Below are 20117 nucleotides of genomic sequence, written 5' to 3' on the forward strand. Positions count from 1 at the left end.
GCACAGACGGAATCACATGAGTCAACCTACGTATAGACTCCACTCGGCCTCGATTTACATCACCCCATGGTTCTATTCCACGATAGCAAATATAGCCAACCGTGCTTCGGTATCCACCTAAATCTCGCAGGTGATAGGAAATCACCTGACTTCTACAAGTCTAAGCAAGGCTAAGCATATATTTGATCCTAGACCTATATAGGGTTAGAGGTGGTATTTCTGGACAAGGAAGTTTATATGCATCAAGTGGTTCCAATCAACACTTATAACCTAATGCATCAATCATAAGTACTTAAGTAATCATTTGTAAAATATTGGGAGGCTTAGAATGCTCTGGGGCTTGCCTGGGATCCGATACAAGTCAATTCAGTTAGCTTGCACCGACTTGGTGACATCTCCGGTCCTAGCACTTGCTTAGTCCTTCCATCTTCGGGATAGATCCACCAAACACCATCTTCGGGTTTGACTCCACATCACATCCTTCACGTGGTTCATCTAGCGTACCTAAATGAGATGCAAGATGTATGTGTATGAATACATGGAAGTGCAATAGACAATGCATCGCATGCAGTAAGTAAGACAAGCACAAGGTTACGTTAACATGCACAAGCACTTCGCATTGCTTACTTTAAATATCACACAATTTATCATGCCACGATAGCAAAGAAGACGACAACACCAAGCATGACACAAGTTTCCCAAGATTTTAGGTACTCTAACTCAACCATCAACGAAGGTATGAGCCACACTTAGCAATATACAAGCAAACAACTATAATTGGAATCTGTCAATTTCTGAATATGCAAACAGCAGCTACAAGATTTAGCTATAACTGGAGTTACACAAATCAAAATGACTTGCAAGAAGACATTTTGGAAAGCTTATGAAATTATCTGCATTTCATCTATAACCATAACAGTATGATTCACAAGTTAAGTAGGTCTAAATTATACATTTACAGAAACTAGTCCACAATTAACAGAGAGCAGCCATTTCTGAAACCCAACTTTAAACAGGCATAACTCACAAACTACTTAGCCAAATGACACCAAAATTTAACAGAAGCTAGATACATGAATTATCTACAACTTTTATATAAACAAGTTTCACAACAAAGCACATTATCATGAAGAACTTTGCTAAGTTCCCAGATCTGTCCATAAACCACATCGGCAAGAAAATAATTATTAACTTATGTTGCAAATTCATAATTGGGCAAAACCAACTTTACCAACATTTCACACATGACTAAAGAACACCAGAAAACCTAGTGTCCATGACCAAATAAATTCTTTTAATGCATTTTTTAATTTATTTTAGATAACAAAGTGACTTAATGAACATATACCAAAATTATACAATAAATTCTATAAAAATTACAATGGCTCACATATCCTCTCAATAGCCTACTGTACAAATTTCACTCCATTTGAGTATGTATAGCAACCTCTATGAAAAAGACAAGTTCCTAAAGCAAGAAATCATGTGAGAGCAAGATAAACCAATAACTCACTCATACTTCATCCAATACTCATGAAATTTTTACCACACATCAACTATCACATGAGTAGCATGCCACAAAAATTTCACTTCATTTGGAGCCCTAGATCTGCAGTTATGGAAAATAACAAATTCAACTAGCATTACAACCTTACTGCACAAATCTATTTTTATCGCAAAATATTGAAACTAAAACATGTCATGTTATAGATCTAATGCATAGAGAATTTCACAAGGATTCCAAAAAGTCCTCATTTGCTATTTTACGAATTTCCTATGAATTACTATGAATTTCCAAAGATTCAGCAAATTTACTACAAATGGGTCCTTATTGGCACTATTGATTTGAGTCACAGACTTCGCAGTTAGACCCTTCCACTTTGTAAAATTTGAGACCGAGGCCCCTGGTCGGAATTAACAGCAGAGGAGCATGCCGGACTTGTCGTTGCCGGTCGAAGGAGGCTCGTCGGCGGTGGTGGAGTGGTGGTGGAGCATCAGCAGGGCCGCGCGCACCCGATGGTTCCCTCGGCTCGGCCCGAGGAGGAGTGTGGAGGGCTGGCCACGTGTGCATGCGGCACGGCTACGCGTAGACCGACGGCGGCGACGCTGTGGGGCGCGACGGGCAGCGAGGACGAGCCGCGCGAAATCGGGTGGCCACAGCGCGCCCGTGGCTGGGCTCCGCTCGCGCCATGGCAGGGCGCAGCAGCCAGGCCATGTGCTCGTGCGGCGGCGGCCCGAGCTTCGGCATGGCTGGCATCCATGGCGGACACAGTTGTGCGCGGCAGAGAATGGAAGAGGAGACAGAGAGCGAGAGGAAGAATGGGAGAGGGGCGAGTGCTCGGGTCTCTAAATCGACAAGCTAGGCGACGCGGCACGCATGCAGGCGAGCATGAGAGGCCACAGGGCATTGAGCGCCAGTCCATGGTCGACCATTCCTGCTGCTACTGTGGATTCAAATTTCTAATACCACCTCAAACATTCGACTGAAATGTCATCTTTCCCATCCTATATCTCCTAAACCGATTCGTTATTCGTTCAACTGATTGCACCATGTGTTATAGCTACATGAGTACTACAAATTTTCTTAAAGGATCATGGTCTGGATCGGATCGGTTTGCAAGATATTAGTTCCTCAATGTAGAGACATGAAACCTGAAAACAGCCATTCAGTCCATTGAGGACTTAGCAAATTTTTCGAGCTCCAAAGTAGTAATGGATTCCAATTTGAGGGCTCGGTTGGACTAAGTTAGAGACTGAGCTAGGTCTTGACCTTTAAACAAAGTTTGTTCTACTCAAACTAAGCTACAACTTTTATTAAAGGTGCAACTCCATGCAAGCACTATAAGTGATTGGTCAACATAGGTCAAAGTAGCATCACGGTAAAGCTTAAATCCAAGTTTTAGACCGATGGAGGTATTTTCTTGTCCTCCGCTCAACACGAACCCTTCATAACTTTTATTCACAAGTGTAAGTAGAGTTGTTTGAGCAAGGTTGCAATGTTTGTTTGTCATTACGTGTTCTTATTCACCTAATAAAGTAATTCAGGCGAGGACATAACTTGTCATTTCATGTGATTTCTTGATTCCAAACTTTATGAAACTTTTCCAATCATCCATGTGGGTGGAAATTGATGTGAGGCACATGAAAGAAGCACCTTCAACCTTACTTAGGTATATATCCGAAAAGGGCCAATAAGCAAGCAAAGGTGTGTTGCCCAAGTTTAAGTTGGAGCCCGCTCTTGTAGAATTGATCTTGACACTGTCATCACCACTTAACATGTCATGTTTGAACTCAACCCATTGCTTAACTAGTGGCAAACACCTAGGGTGTTATAGCCCTCCCCCCTTAAAGGAATCGCGTCCCGAGATTCGGTGCAATAGACTTTTAAGGGAAGAGAAACATGTCAACCAGTTTCCGACATCAGTGATAGCATTAGGCTACTTAACTTCGAAGTATCAGAGAGGCTAATTTGGTCACGACATTTTCTGATACTTGTCCTTTGTAGTAAGTTTTGTCTGAAGAATTTCCTCCGTTGGCCTTCATGAAGTATTGTTACTTTGGGAGGAATCCAAGATAGCAATGTCCTACGTACTTCGTCCAATAGAGCCTGGGACAAATCCGTTTGTGGTACCTAGGGGCACAATGATGCTGATCAAAACTAGGGATATGCTTTCTCTAGTTCTTTAGTTAGCTGATACAACATCTTGCACTATATACGTGATTGTCCAAGATGGAATTGACTTGATAGCACATTTGGAGAAGAAGTAGCACTTGCATTGCAGGGCCAGGTTTGTTGTTTCCTTTATCAACATTGTTCTATGAGATCTGGTCTTCATAGTTACCAAATAGTCGTTACCTGACTGGAGACTAACTTTCCTACTGGTAACTAATCAGTTGTCTCTCAACACTAAAAAGGTTCCAAATCTTCACTCTTGATAACAAAATTGTGGTCGAAGCATATAGATGGTCGCCATTGGAGTCAGTAGAAAGGGGTCACACCAAGGAAGGTCGGTTCGTCTACGTGATCCTTATGCACCTAAAGAGTGAGAACTTGGACAGAAACTCATATATACTAGGTGACCTATTACAGCACATAATATATTGGTCCATTTATCATCCGACTGATAACTTGTTCAACCTTAAGTGTGGTGCACCTTTTTGATCCAATGAAAATGACATAAGTTGCTCACTAGATGATCGACGTCATTATAGGGACAGTCATGTCAAGTCACTTGCCTACCATCTCTTGCAGTCTGTTTATGTTCCTGTTAGTGACCTGTTCTTCAAAGGTTAACCATTGGACGACTCCAGAAGGAAGTCCTATTGCATCTAGTTCGACATATAGATCTTCTGACATGATAAGGAGAGATAACCAAGGAAGAGCTCCGGTGAAAATAACATATCAGCGCAGTTTGGCAATGGATCATGACTAGGAACCTCGATACCAGCACGTGCCGAGCAGCACAGCCTTGTGTGTGCACCCACAGGAGGCTCTCAATTTTGTCACGGCACCGTAGATCGCTAATCGTGGCACCATTACTGAACATACGGGAAATCTCACATGGCACAATTTGGGTTGCACAGGAGCAAATACTATGCGAAGGAGGGATAGCAAACAAAGGTAGTCACAAGGTTAGGAGTCAATAAGCAGGGGATCAAAAGATTTAAAACACAGCACGAGAGAGCATAGCCTAATTGCTGAAGGCAACTAAGTAGGAGACTCTTGCTGAATTTCCATATACGCCTTATGTCCACCAAGTGATTACCAGGTCAAGATTAACATGAGATTTGGTCTTATCGAGTAGCAACATGAGATTAAGACTAATAAACATCCAGAGACTTGAAAGAGTTGGAGACAAAATAAACAAGATTCAAGGGACAAAGCCAAGGCACTGACTAGAGATTCAGTTGATAAAGCAATGACACGATCTGTGAGGAAAAGGTTCCAAAGCAAGGTAGATAGCGATTAGCGTTGCACCAGATCATCTGTAGGAGAAGGAGCAATGAAGTCCGACAAGGATTTCGGAGCAAGGTCCTTCCCCACAAGAGTGGGACAACCATGACACATGCAAGCAAAGAAGTGAGCTAAGCTTAGGCCTAAGGTCAAGCAAAGATATGGATAAATGTCTTCGTAGCACAACGTTCAATGGCTAGCAACCACATGTACAGGCTCAGGCTCCTAAGAGAGAACTTAATTGAAAACGACAACCATGAGATTACCAAAACTTGGACATTGTTCTAGGATAGCGCTCTTCAACACTCATATGCTTTCCGAGGACAAAAGGATGACAACTACGGCATGACCTAAATAACGAGCACCCGCACCTACATCTTGGTCTTAAGCAAGCATTTCAAAACACTCAATCTAATTATCTTAAGCGACTATTACTAAGCACAAAGCTCACACCTAACAAGTAGTCACCTACAACAACACTGCTACACATATCACGCAAAACATGGTGGTAAAGTATTGTTATCTTTTATTTCCTTTTTACCGAGTAGGTGGATATCTCTACAAAATAAGTCTTATATTTAGCAATTTAGTCTTCGAAGGGGTGAAGTTTTGCTAATTAATAACTTGTCATCTATTTCCTTTGGAAGCAAACATACAAGGTAAAGCTAATCACACACTATCTTCAAGCACAGCTATTCAAGCGGCATGGAACAAGGCACTTTTTCTAGCTTCACACAAGGAAGATAGTAGCATCACATTGATCACAAGTTACTTAGTATTAGAACAAGGTGAGGGAAGCATATTTATGCATAAGCACAATCATAATGCATGCTTGTCCTATTCATCATCACCAAATTGCTAGCCTAAGGCGGCAATCATGTTCTATGTCGGTGGCATAACACGTACTCTCTCGACATATAGCTAGTCGTCAGCTACATTCAATCTACGCATTCGTGGTTAGCATACCTGCAGGCAAACTCATTGCAGCCCATCCCCACAAGAGATAAATAAGCACACAATGAAAGCGGTAAACTAAGATACTCTCCATATACACATCCCCAGATGTATATACTTTGATATCCATAGCTACTCGATAAATATACCCGCAATTAAGTACCTTCATATATACATGTGTGTAACATGTAAATATTCCAGTAACCATAGCTAACTCTCCCCTAGACCGATAGTTGGACGGTCATGCTCTCACAACTCACACTTACCTAGGCGTAGAGGCAATTGATCCATACATTACCATTCAAGTGAACGGCATCCATACAATAGCACGCCGTATGGACGACGAAAGTAAAATTTGCAAGAAGTAAACCCCCACAGTTAGTACTTAGATAGCCACCTAATAGTCCTTAACTGGGCATAAAGGAGGATGTCGCTAGCATAGTTTTGCAAATAAGTTTTGACAAATTTGCCTGTAGCTAAAGTTTTAGTTAAAATAGGCTTTTTAAAACCAAAACTTGGCTTTTAAAACTATGTACATGACAGTATTATGCTTAATCTTGCTCTGATACCAGCTGTGACAGAACCGCCCAATTTATACAAGATCAAGTATGGTTGTCCCTGCTTAACACGTTGACACGCGCATACTCTCACTTATATAAACCCGGTAGTCCGCCGAGTGTCACGCAGGACCTCGGTAAATCAACATCACAACCAAGATCGCGTGATTAAGCAAATACACATCACCTACGCAGAGTTGCAGCGGAAATAATATTACAAATAGGTTCATAAATAATAGTACAAGTTTGGGTTTCAAAACCGATTAGTGAAAACAACATAACTTTCAAATGATTACATTAATATAAGTTCCAAATACGTTGCTAGCATAAGTGACATCCTCAGATAAAAGCATATAGATGAGAATAAATATAGAGTCATCGAGCCCACCGGCGGTTAGCCACCATCTTCAGCAGGCCAAAACCTCACCTGCAACATGGTGGGATAAACCCTGAGTACTCGAATGTACTCAGCTAGACTTACCCATCATAACCAGAAATAAAATTGACTCCAAGGAGTATGCAAGGCTTTATAAGTGGAGGTAGCTTGACAACAATTTGCATAAACATCGATTAACTCAATTATACAATTATAATTCTGTCATCAAGTTAATTAGAGCTATTCATCTCTAGATTAGCAACTATCCTGTGCCAAACATGTGGTATATCGTTTTAGAGCATACAATAGTAACCATAGCAGGTGTAGTAATTCCATATTCATCCGAACCATCATGTTCCATACACAGTTACTACGATGTTGGAGCTAGCCAAGTTTCTCACTATCCGGGAGAGATGGCGATTCGAATCGATTTCAACCAGTTGAGAATTTATTCCTAACACAAACCCAGGCAGACCAGATCAACGGTCACCTTAGGTCACCTTTGGTACAACTCAGGTACACATTTCGCGGGTCCGTACTGCGCTGCACATTCTAGGACACCAAATGCCAGGACGTTCAGGCCTAGCCTGCCCTTGGGCTCAGTCTGATCGCCCCCCGCAAGGAGCGCACAACAGAATGGGTCCCGGCCTGAGTTGAGCTACTCGGCTTCACGGTCGGAACGAGTTATCCGGCCAGCTAAGTGATAGGCATGCGTTCTACCTTGTCAGAAGTTCCAACAATGGTACGGTCCTTGATCGGCATAGACGGAATCACATGAGTCAACCTACGCATAGACTCCGCCCGGCCTTGATTTACATCACCCCATGGTTCTGTTCCACGATAGCAAATATAGCCAACCGTGCTTCGGTATCCACCTAAATCTCGCAGGTGACAGGAAATCACCCGACTTCTACCGGTCTAAGCAAGGCTAAGCATATATTCGATCCTGGACCTATATAGGGTTTGAGGTGGTACTTCTGGACAAGGAAGTTTATATGCATCAAGTGGTTCCAATCAACACTTATAACCTAATGCATCAATCATAAGTACTTAAGTAATCATTTGTAAAATATTGGGAGGCTTAGAATGCTTCGGGGCTTGCCTGGGATCCGACACAAGTCAGTTCAGTTAGCTTGCACCGACTTGGTGACATCTTCGGTCCTAGCACTTGCTTAGTCCTTCCATCTTTGGGATAGATCCACCAAACACCATCTTCGGGTTTGACTCCACATCACATCCTTCACGTGGTTCATCTAGCGTACCTAAATGAGATGCAAGATGCATGTGTATGAATACATGGAAGTGCAATAGACAATGCATCGCATGCAGTAAGTAAGACAAGCACAAGGTTACGTTAACATGCACAAGCACTTCGCATTGCTTACTTTAAATATCACACAATTTATCATGCCACGATAGCAAAGAAGACGACAACACCAAGCATGACACAAGTTTTCCAAGATTTTAGGTACTCTAACTCAACCATCAATGAAGGTATGAGCCACACTTAGCAATATACAAGCAAACAACTATAATTGGAATCTGTCAATTTCTGGACATGCAAACAGCAGCTACAAGATTTAGCTATAACTGGAGTTACACAAATCAAAATGACTTGCAAGAAGACATTTTGGAAATCTTATGAAATTATCTGCATTTCATCTATAACCATCACAGCATGATTCACAAGTTAAGTAGGTTGAAATTATACATTTACAGAAACTGGTCCACAATTAACAGAGAGCAGCCATTTCTGAAACCCAACTTTAAACAGGCATAACTCACAAACTACTTAGCCAAATGACACCAAAATTTAACAGAAGCTAGATACATGAATTATCTACAACTTTTATATAAACAAGTTTCACAACAAAGCACATTATAATGAAGAACTTTGCTAAGTTCCCAGATCTGTCCATAAACCACATCGGCAAAAAAATAATTATTAACTTATGTTGCAAATTCATAATTGGGCAAAACCAACTTTACCAACATTTCACACATGACTAAAGAACACCAGAAAACCTAGTGTACATGACCAAATAAATTCTTTTAATGCATTTCTTAATTTATTTTAGATAACAAGGTGACTTAATGAACATATACCAAAAGTATACAATAAATTCTACAAAAATTATAGTGGCTCACATATCCTCTCAATAGCCTACTGTACAAATTTCACTCCATTTGAATATGTATAGCAACCTCTATGAAAAAGACAAGTTCCTAAAGCAAGAAATCATGTGAGAGCAAGATGAACCAATAACTCACTCATACTTCATCCAATACTCATGAAATTTTTACCACACATCAACTATCACATGAGTAGCATGCCACAAAAATTTCACTTCATTTGGAGCCATAGATCTGCAGTTATGGAAAATAACAAATTCAACTAGCATTACAACCTTACTGCACAAATCTATTTTTATCGCAAAATATTGAAACTAAAACATGCAATATTATAGATCTAATGCATAGAGAATTTCACAAGGATTCCAAAAAGTCCTCATTTGCTATTTTACGAATTTCCTATGAATTACTATGAATTTCCAAAGATTCAGCAAATTTACTACAAATGGGTCCTTATCGGCACTATTCATTTGAGTCACAGACTTCGCAGTTAGACCCTTCCACTTTGTCAAATTTGAGCCCGAGGCCCCTGGTCAGAATTAACAGCAGAGGAGCATGCCGGACTTGTCGTTGCCGGCAGAAGGAGGCTCGTCGGCGGCGGTGGAGTGGTGGTGGAGCATCAGCAGGGCCGCGCGCACCCGATGGTTCCCTCGGCTCGGCCCGAGGAGGAGTGTGGAGGGCTGGCCACGTGTGCATGCTGCACGGCTGCACGTAAACCAACGGCGGCGACGCTGTGGGGCACGACGGGCAGCGAGGACGAGCCGCGCGAAACCGGGTGGCCACAGCGCGCCCGCGGCTGGGCTCCGCTCGCGCCATGGCAGGGCGCAGCGGCCAGGCCGCGTGCTCGTGCGGCGGCGGCCCGAGCTTCAGCATGGCTGGCATCCATGGCGGACACAGTTGTGCGCGGCAGAGAATGGAAGAGGAGACAGAGAGCGAGAGGAAGAATGGGAGAGGGGCGAGTGCTCGGGTCTCCAAATCGATAAGCTGGGCGACGCGGCACGCATGCAGGCGAGCATGAGAGGCCACGGGGCATTGAGCGCCAGTCCATGGTCGGCCATTCCTGCTGCTACTGTGGATTCAAATTTCTAATACCACCTCAAACATTCGACTGAAATGTCATCTTTCCCATCCTATATCTCCTAAACCGATTCGTTTTTCGTTCAACTGATTGCACCATGTGTTATAGCTACATGAGTACTACAAATTTTCTTAAAGGATCATGGTCTGGATCGGATCGGTTTGCAAGATATTAGTTCCTCAATGTAGAGACTTGAAACCTGAAAACAGCCATTCAGTCCATTGAGGACTTAGCAAATTTTTCGAGCTCCAAAGTAGTAATGGATTCCAATTTGAGGGCTCGGTTGGACTAAGTTAGAGACTGAGCTAGGTCTTGACCTTTAAACAAAGTTTGTTCTACTCAAACTGAGCTACAACTTTTATTAAAGGTGCAACTCCATGCAAGCACTATAAGTGATTGGTCAACACAGGTCAAAGTAGCATCACGGTAAAGCTTAAATCCAAGTTTTAGACCGATGGAGGTATTTTCTTGTCCTCCGCTCAACACGAACCCTTCATAACTTTTATTCACAAGTGTAAGTAGAGTTGTTTGAGCAAGGTTGCAATGTTTGTTTGTCATTACATGTTCTTATTTACCTAATAAAGTAATTCAGGCGAGGACATAACTTGTCATTTTATGTGATTTCTTGATTCCAAACTTTATGAAACTTTTCCAATCATCCATGTGGGTGGAAATTGATGTGAGGCACATGAAAGAAGCACCTTCAACCTTACTTAGGTATATATCCGAAAAGGGCCAATAAGCAAGCAAAGGTTTGTTGCCCAAGTTTAAGTTGGAGCCCGCTCTTGTAGAATTGATCTTGACACCGTCATCACCACTTAACATGTCATGTTTGAGCTCAACCCATTGCTTAACTGGTGGCAAACACCTGGGGTGTTACAGCGTGCTTGCGGACTTTTCTGCTTATGCTAAGAAGCACCAACAGTGACCCATGTGGGCGACCACGCTACTCTCAGATCTTTACTATTGGCTTCCCCGCTCGCATCTTGAAGTGGGGCTATTTAAGAAAGGTAAGGTGAGACTCTCAATCTTATTCAAACCTTCTTGAGAAAACCTTGAGTTGCACGTAGTCTTCATCTCCATGGTTTCACTTGTCTTCCATTGACTCTAGCACCACTTGAAGAAGGCCTTAAAGATTAGCTTCCACCAACACCTAGGTGTGGCTATGTTCGCTCGAGCCAGGTGTTAGTGGATGTTTCATGAAGATAGGGAGGAATGCTGCCATGGAACAGTCGGTCATGGCTTGGTGTTGACGGTAGTTAATGTCAATCATAAACCATCAATATACCCTACATAAATGATTAAAATGGACCACCAACATAGGTATAATGTTTTAAACTAATGAGTCCAGGAGTTTTGGTGATTTTATAACCGCAAGAGGATTTAATCAGAAAACCATCAAAGTGGACCTATTTGTCAAAGTAAATCATGGTTATCCTCGACAAAATTGACTTAGGAAGACTCTAGAACACTCCAGAAGGCAAACCAACACAACAGAGACTAAGCCTCTGACATGTGGGGCTGGCCAGCCCCACCTATAGGCCACCTAGCCTATGGACCCCACATGTTAGCCCCTCCTTCGAATGTCAGTTCTCCACCGCCTTAAAGATCAAATCTACACCATTGCTCAAGGTCAATTTGATCTGAGGGTCCAGAATTGATGTAGCCCCCTATATATATGCCCCTATACCTCCTCTAGCAGAGCATCCTGAATCCAAAAACCCTAACCCACAATTCATATCCTCCTCATCAGGATCAGAGCTAGCAATCAAGAGAAGATTAGTCCTCCAAGTTAGGATCTAGTCTTTGTAATTAGAAATAGTGAGATAGAGAGTGAGGGAAGAGTTTTTGAGGAAGTGCTAGCCTATTGGTGCTTTCTCTATGGCTTGTACCCTGGCAGAATCAAGTTCCATTTGAGCTTACTTCTAAGATTTCTCTGGTATTCAAGTAAGTATCATGTTTATATTGTTCATCAAGTTTGCGAGTCTTTTTGAGTACTTTATTCCTTATCGCTCTTGGGTTAGAGTAGTATTTGTAGTGTAAGCATGGTGCTTAGACTCGATTACTCATGGATGTACCTTGCATTCTACATCAGTGGTAGATCATAAGGGTGACTATATAGCCTTGTTGAGTCCTTCATAGACCACCTCCCATTTGTAGGCCGGGCAGGACCTGGTTACTAGGAAAGCATACTCTGCTTTTGTTTCTCCTTAGTAATGTCCCTAGTTGAATAGTAGAAGACATAGTTTTCCGAAGTTAGAACTAGAAAACCCTAGTGATCCCCTCTAGCTCCTATTTATCTTAAGCCTTGTTGCTACTCCAGGTTAAGTTAGACTTAGTTAAATTCACACATGTTTCCTTGAGTTCAATATTCTAGAATACTTTCCGGTGAAGTGCTACATCGATATCTGTGCACTTGCGGATTTATCTACGTGCGTTTAAATAAAACAACAAGCATTTCTAGCACTGTTGCTAGGGAAACGGTTGCTGAGTTAACTTTGAACCTAGCTTAACCTTGTATCTTTTATCTTTTTATTCCTTTATTCATTTTCTTTTACCATGGAGTCCACTCCTATCCATCAGTATGCCACACCTACGAGCGCATGCCTAGAGCCACCAAAATCTTCAAAACCTATCCTAACACCTGGCTATGAGCTGTGCCCCTATTTAATTAACATGGTCCAGGATCTATTCTTTTTAGGCAAAGATGATGAAAATCCATACTTCCACCTACGTGAGTTTGAGCAGACCTGTGCATGCTTGCACATTGTGGGCATGTCACATGAAACCTTACAATGGAAGCTTTTTTCATTCTCTTTGATGGGAAGAGCTAAACATTAGTATAATCAAAACATAAGAAGTAGACAAGGAGATTGGGAAGCCTTATGTTCTAGCTTTTGCTTAAATTTCTTTCCCATCTCTAGAGTAGTCAGCCTTCGTTTAGAGGTTCAATCTTTTACACAAAAAGAAAAAGAATCTCTTGGCATGTCATGGGAACGATTTAATGATCTTATTAATACTGGCCTCGACCTTGCCATTCAAGACCCCATTCTTCTTCAACACTTTTCTATGGGTCTTAATAGGGAAACCTCGAAGTTTCTTGACATAGCTTTAGGAGGTTCATTTTTGCATGTCTCTACCAATTTGGGGAGAAGCATTCTTGATAAAGTTTTAGAGGATACCCCATTAACTAAGGAAGTGGAAGAGAAGCAATTAGAGGAGGAATCCTAGATAGCTGAACCAGAATTTTTACCAAATCCATCACAATCGTCAGCTATCCCAAATCCTGAACCACCAGAAAAGGAGGAAACTCCAATTTCATATTTTATGCTTGAATTTGAGGATGAACTTTTTGCCGAATATGGAAATACCTCGAATTATCATACTATGAGGAAACCCCAAAAGCCTTGGAAGTCATCACCCCATGAAGAAATCTTTGACCCTTCTAAGGAAGCTTTCCTAAAAAAGACTATGGAAGAGCTAGTGTCTATAATAACCAATGAATGGTTAGAAGAATCAGAGCTTTCCTCTGATGTGATTCATCTAGACTCACCTTCTATTTTCATTCGCTACCAAATTAACAAAGCTCCTTTCAATGCTCTTTATAATCTGGTTGTGGTTGTGGGTGTTAATATCATGTCTGCATCTTTTGCTCATGATTTATTAAAGGACATGCCATTAACTCCAACAATAAAATTGTTGAAAAACCTTTCAGGACACATTCTCCCAAGTTTGGGGATACTTTATGTCCTCCCTATCTAGGTAAAAGGAACCAAGGTTCATTTAAGATTTGATATCTTTGATATCATGGAGTTTGACCTATTGATAGGACAACCAATTGAAAAACTTATTCAAGAAGGACAAACAGGGAATTTGAAAATAAGCCTCGAGAAAAACTTTAAACTTTCTGTACCTATCACTCATTCTCTAAATACTAACACTGAGCCAAGTCCCAAGCAAGACCCAATGGAAGAGGCTAAGGTCGCCTCTCTTGGTGATTTTATTGAACCCAATCTTGAAGATGATGCCCAGTTTTTTATCGAAGAGGAGGATGACAATTTTGTAGAACCTAAACCCTTAGATGAATTGAAGGAGCCACCTAAGCCCATCATTGAACTTAAACCCTACCTTCTATTCTTAAATATGCTTTTCTCAATAATGATTAGGATTCTATTGTGATCATAAGTGATAAACTTTCTCAGGAAGAAACCCTTCGCTTGCTAGTTGTATTAGAAAAGCATCGCTCTGCTTTCGGCTACTCACTCCAAGATCTTAAGGGCATTAGCCCTGCTCTCTATATACATTGATTCCCTACAGATCCTGATTCTATACCTTCTAGGGAGCCACAGCGTATGCTTAATAATGCGATGAGAGAGGTTGTTAAGAAAGAGGTTCTGAAACTTGCATGTCGGGATAATTTATCCCGTCCCAAATAGTGATTGGGTTAGCCCTGTGCAAGTTGTGCCTAAAAAGGGAGGCATGACTGTTGTTAAAAATGAAAAGAATGAATTAATCCCACAAAGAACCATCACGAGGTAGTGGATGTGCATAAACTACCAAAAATTTAACAAGGCAACAAAGAAAGATCATTTTACGTTGCCCTTCATTGATGAAATGTTGGAACGACTGGCAAATCACTCTTTCTTTTGTTTCCTTGATGGGTATTCAGGTTATCACTAGATACCAATCCATCCTGATGACCAAAGCAAAACCACCTTTACATGTCCATATGGAACTTATGCTTATCGTAGAATGTCTTTTGGATTATGTAATACTCTAGCTTTTTTCAAAGATGCATGATGTCTATATTTTCTGATACGATTGAAGAAATCATGGAAGTTTTCATGGATGAATTTTCTCTTTATTGAAAAACTTTTGATGATTGTCTTGAAAATTTAGACAAGGTTTTGCATAGATGTGAAGAAAAGCACTTAGTCTTTAATTGGGAAAAATATCATTTCATGGTTAGAGAAGGCATAGTGCTTGGACACTTGGTGTCCGAACGAGCGATTGAGGTAGATAGATCTAAAATAGAAGTAATTGAACAGTTACCTCCTCCCTTAAATATCATAGGGATCCATAGTTTTCTTGGTCATGCAGGGTTTTACCGCCGCTTTGTAAAAGATTTTTCACACATTGCTAGACCACTAACAAATCTTTTGGCCAAGGATGTTCCCTTTGAATTCGATGATGCATGCTTAAAATCTTTTGAAATTCTTAAGAAAGCACTTATCTCTGCACCAATCATTCAACCCCCTGATTGGTCTTTACCTTTTGAAATTATGTGTGATGCAAGTGATTATGCTGTGGGGGTAGTTTTGCATCCAACAAAAGATAATAAGCATCATGCAATTGCTTATGCTAGCAAAACTTTGACATGACCTCAACTTAGTTATGCAACAACTGAAAAAGAACTCCTTGCTGTTGTTTTTGCTGTTGACAAATTTAGATCCTACTTAGTAGGAGCTAAGGTGATTGTTTACACTGATCATGCTACCTTGAAATACCTGCTCACTAAGAAAGATGCTAAACCTCATCTTATAAGATGGATTTTGTTACTCCAAGAATTTGACTTAGAAATACAAGATAAAAAGGGAGTAGAAAATTATGTTACCGATCATTATTCTAGAATGTAATTTGAAAATCCACAAGAATTACCCATCAATGATTCTCTATGGGATGACATCCTCTTCAAGGTCACAAAATCCGACCCCTGGTACGCGAATATTGTCAATTTTATAGTTGCAGGTTATGTGCCACTAGGGGAGAATAAAAGGAAGCTCATTTATGAAAGTCGTCTCCACATATGGGATGAGCCATACCTCTACAGAGTCTGCTTAGATGGCCTACTCAGAAGATGAGTACCGGCATAAGAAGGTATCAATATCATAGAATGATGCCACTCATCACCATATGGAGGACATTATGGTGCATTCCGCACTCATACAAAGATCTAGCAAAGTGGATTTTTCTAGCCAACAATGTATGAAGACACTGGAGGTGTGGTTCATGTTAGAGGCATAGGAACATTAATTCAAGAGATGCCATGCCACTCACCAACAACCTCCAGATTGAACTCTTTGATGTCTGGGGTATCGACTACATGGGGCCATTTCCAAAGTCAAAGAATTGTGAGTACATCTTGGTGGTAGTCGACTATGTTTCCAAGTGGGTTGAAGCCATGCCAAGTAGAGTTGCTGATGCTAAGAGCTCCAAGAGGATGTTTGAAGAAACAAGATTTCCACACTTCGGTGTTCCAAGAATGGTGATAAGTGATGGAGGCACTCACTTCATTGACAAGAACTTTCACAAGTACTTGTCAAAACATGGGATCCATCACAACATCACAAGTCCATATCACCCTTAGACAAGTGGCCAAGCAGGAACATTGAACAAACAAATCAAGAACATTCTATAGAAGACCGTCAATGAGATAGGGACTGCATGGAAAGATAGATTACCCAATGCGTAATGGGCCTAACAAATAGCCTATAAAACACCCCTTGGGGTGTCACCATATCAACTTGTTTATGGGAAGACATGTCATCTACCCGTGGAGCTAGAATTCAAGGCTCATTGGGCCATCAAACGATGGAATATGGATTTGGAAGTTGTAGGAACAAAAGAAAGATGCAACTCTCTGAGCTTGATGAATGGCGTGAAAAAGCTTATCATAACGCCAAGATATATAAGGAGAGAACAAAGAGATGGCATGACAAAAGGATCAAGAAGAAGGAGTTCGCCCCAGGAGATAAGGTGTTACTTTTTAATTCTAGGGTGAAGTTATTCGGGCATGGAAAGCTTCAGAGTAAATGGGAAGGGCCATTCAAAGTTATAAGCATTTCGTCGCATGGAGTTGTAAGACTTCAAAATGATGAAGGTACACTATTCAGGGTAAATGGTCATCATCTCAAGATCTTTCTAGAACCTAAAAAATCTATAGAGGATTTAGATGAAATAGATCTCATTATTTTGCCAAAGATATTCATGGCTGCCCTCCTCTTTACGATTCGTAATGCAAAAACATATTTCTCAAGATTAGATAAGCGTTAGGAGGCATAACAAAGAAGTGGACCATGAGGCACCATAGGGAGAAGCCGGCCCACCTGTCTGTCTCCTTGCCTCTGTTCAATTGTCTTGTGAATCTTCGGTAATTATCTAGTAGAATTCTCTAGATTTCTGAGTCATTCGATCATCTGTCATTATGAGAGCCATTTATGGATAGATCTTGATCCCTGCTACCCATATCTCCCCCTATATAAAGAGCCCCTGCTAGCCTCCAAAGTCATCCCAACAAGCCTTTCATCTCCAGCAGCGTAGAAGTTTTCCTCCCAAGTTCCAATGGTCGGAAGAGAGATCGTCCCCTTTGGAGTCAACCTCAACAAGAAGCTCAAAGAATCCTTAGCGCTGAGCATCGTCCCACCAAGGGAAGATAGATCTAGTTCCCCCTAATCAATCCTACTTTGCCCAAGTGTTGGTATTTATTAACTTGTCACTTGTTTTAAGTAGCCACCTAATGTATGCCTACATCTCTTAGCATTGGTTTACTAGGTTGTCATCCATAATGATGATGCCAGAAATGCTTGTTGACATTTCCTAATATGACTACTAGAGTGATGCTAAGTAGTTTATTATTTCATGTGACTAGAGAGAATATATGTGTGTGTGTGTATGAAAAGGATATGCAAGCGCACAGATAATTATACCATTACTTTGCCTTCCCTAGGAGTGAGAATGGGAAGAAGCGAAGTAGTATGGCGTCTTGGGTTACGCCTTTGATGGTGAAAGTGCTACAGATCTCTAGGAAGTGTTGGAGATGTGCACTCATATCTTCATGTGCCTTTCCACAAAACTAGCTTGCTTGCACCATGTTGATGAGAACTGGCTAGAGCTCGAATCCATTGTCTCCAACATTGATTATTTGTATAGTACGGATGTTGGCTGGAGTTGGAGCAAAAAACTCACAGAGAGTCTTGTTAACCATGGCTTCAAATTCTAGTGTTAAGCTTCGCCTTATTTGGTTGTCTTCTGATTCTAAAGCTGAGATGTTCTTGAGTTTGGCTCTAGTTGTCCTAATTAATGCTTCTAGATCTTCAACATAGTTTGTCGGAAGGTCGAAACTGGTCATACATTACACTGCATAAGATATAAAAGTAGACAAAACAAGGGTAAGCCTGTTTGAGTAGAGGTCAATGGTTATCTCAATCACATTAATAAGTATAAGTTTATCAATACTTCCTTTGCCTAGCTACCTTTGGCAGGGCCTAGTATATATATGCTAGAGCATCCATCGTGAGCCCTTGGATCAAACCAACTTAAAGGACGACAAAGATGCAACCTAGGAGGCGGTAGAGAACCAACTTAAGTATCTTGTTTATATTGTTCATCAAGTTTGCGAGTCTTTTTTAGTACTTTAATCCTTGTCGCTCTTAGGTTAGAGTAGTATTCATAGTGTAAGCATGGTGCTTACACTCGGTTACTTGTGGATGTACCCTGCATTCTAGATCGGTGGTAGATCGCAAGGGTGACTATATAGCCTTGTTGAGTCCTTCATAGACCACCTCCAGTTTGTAAGCCGAGCAGGACCTGGTTACTAGGAAAACATACTCTGCATATGTTTCTCCTTAGTAATGTCCCTAGTTGAATAGTAGAAGACATAGCTTACCGAAGTTAGAACTAGAAAACCTAGTGATCCCCTCTATGATCCTATTTATCTTAAGCCTTATTGCTACTCTGGGTAAAGTTAGACTTAGTTAAATTCACACACATTTTCTTGAGTTCGATATTCTGGAATACTTTTCGGTGAAGTGCTACATTGGTCTCCGTGCACTTGTGGATTTATCTGTGTGTGTTTAAATATACCAACACTTGGCTATCGATCTGTCGGGTGATCCTCTCTTCTGTGGAGCAATTAGAGTGAGGGAGTGTTGGCAGTTCTTAACTCACACTTTACATCACCAACACTTGTATAAAATTGATCAAAAAGCAAACAACCAAACTAGAAGTAGGACTTCCAACTAACCATTTCCATAGTTTTGGTGAATTACCCATGTTTTGCAAGACAAGCATGAAAACACATCAAGATGGGCCAAAAGGAGAAGAAATACACTCATCATACAATTTGGCCCAAGTAAAATAAAGAAGAAAGAAAGAACAACCCATCTACCTGATCAACTTGGGCACAAAACCCATGGGGGAGCACTCTAGGCCCAGCTAGTAGCCCACCTGCCAAAGGCGGTGGCCAGGCGTGTAGGCCTAGGTGCGGCCACACCAAGGGTGCACCCATACCTGTGTTGCCTCAAACCGAGCCCATCCTCCTTGTGGTGGTATCATTAATGCACCATAGGTCGGTTGCGGTGGGGGTTGCCTAAAATACCTCAGCAAACCATCCTACTTTAGCTATAAAAGAGAATGCTACCCCCTCACAACATTCATTCAAACAATGATACACTTGAAGAGGAGAAGAAGAGCAAGCACCACTTCTACATTAGCTCCTAGCTAGAATAATATAGGGAGTGAGAGAGGGAAGAGTTGAAGGAATAGCGAAAAAGTTGGCTACCTCTACTTCTTGTACTAGGCAACTTGTACATGTAGTGGAAGGAGTGCCAGGATTGTCGGCTCCCTCTACACTTGTACCTCTATGAATCAAGTACTACTTGGAGTATAAGGTTCGTGTTTATCTATGGTGGTGAGATTCTACTTGAGTTAGTTTTGTTCACTTTAATCTTGCGAGTTCATCATTTGTCCTTGTGGCGGATACTCTAGTAGAGGACTCCAGATAAAGATGGAAGTTCCTGGCCAATGCTAGAGTAGTGACCAATAGCGTAGACATGTCTAAGCTAGAAGTCACTTTCATTTGCCTTGTTCCCCATGGTTGAGGGGTAGATGGCAGGTGGTGATAGCCCTGTCCGTCCTTCATAATTCCCCATGTTTGGGTTCGATGTAGAGCTATAGGCCGGTATCGCTTGGTAGACCAGGTGTATGCCGGTGCCCAAAGCAAGTCTATAGTGACAAGGTTATCTTCACTTAGGATATCTATCCTTAGAAGAACCTCACTACCCAAGT

At 41.3% G+C, this 20117-nt stretch overlaps 1 pseudogene; it reads left to right on the forward strand.

Moving 5' to 3' along the window:
* Positions 1 to 14531: 14531 nt before the first annotated feature.
* Positions 14532 to 20117, forward strand: part of LOC136543902 (uncharacterized) — an 89279-nt pseudogene continuing 83693 nt past the window's right edge.

The sequence above is a fragment of the Miscanthus floridulus genome, chromosome 3, assembly GCF_019320115.1.
Source record: "Miscanthus floridulus cultivar M001 chromosome 3, ASM1932011v1, whole genome shotgun sequence".
Taxonomy (NCBI): domain Eukaryota; kingdom Viridiplantae; phylum Streptophyta; class Magnoliopsida; order Poales; family Poaceae; genus Miscanthus; species Miscanthus floridulus.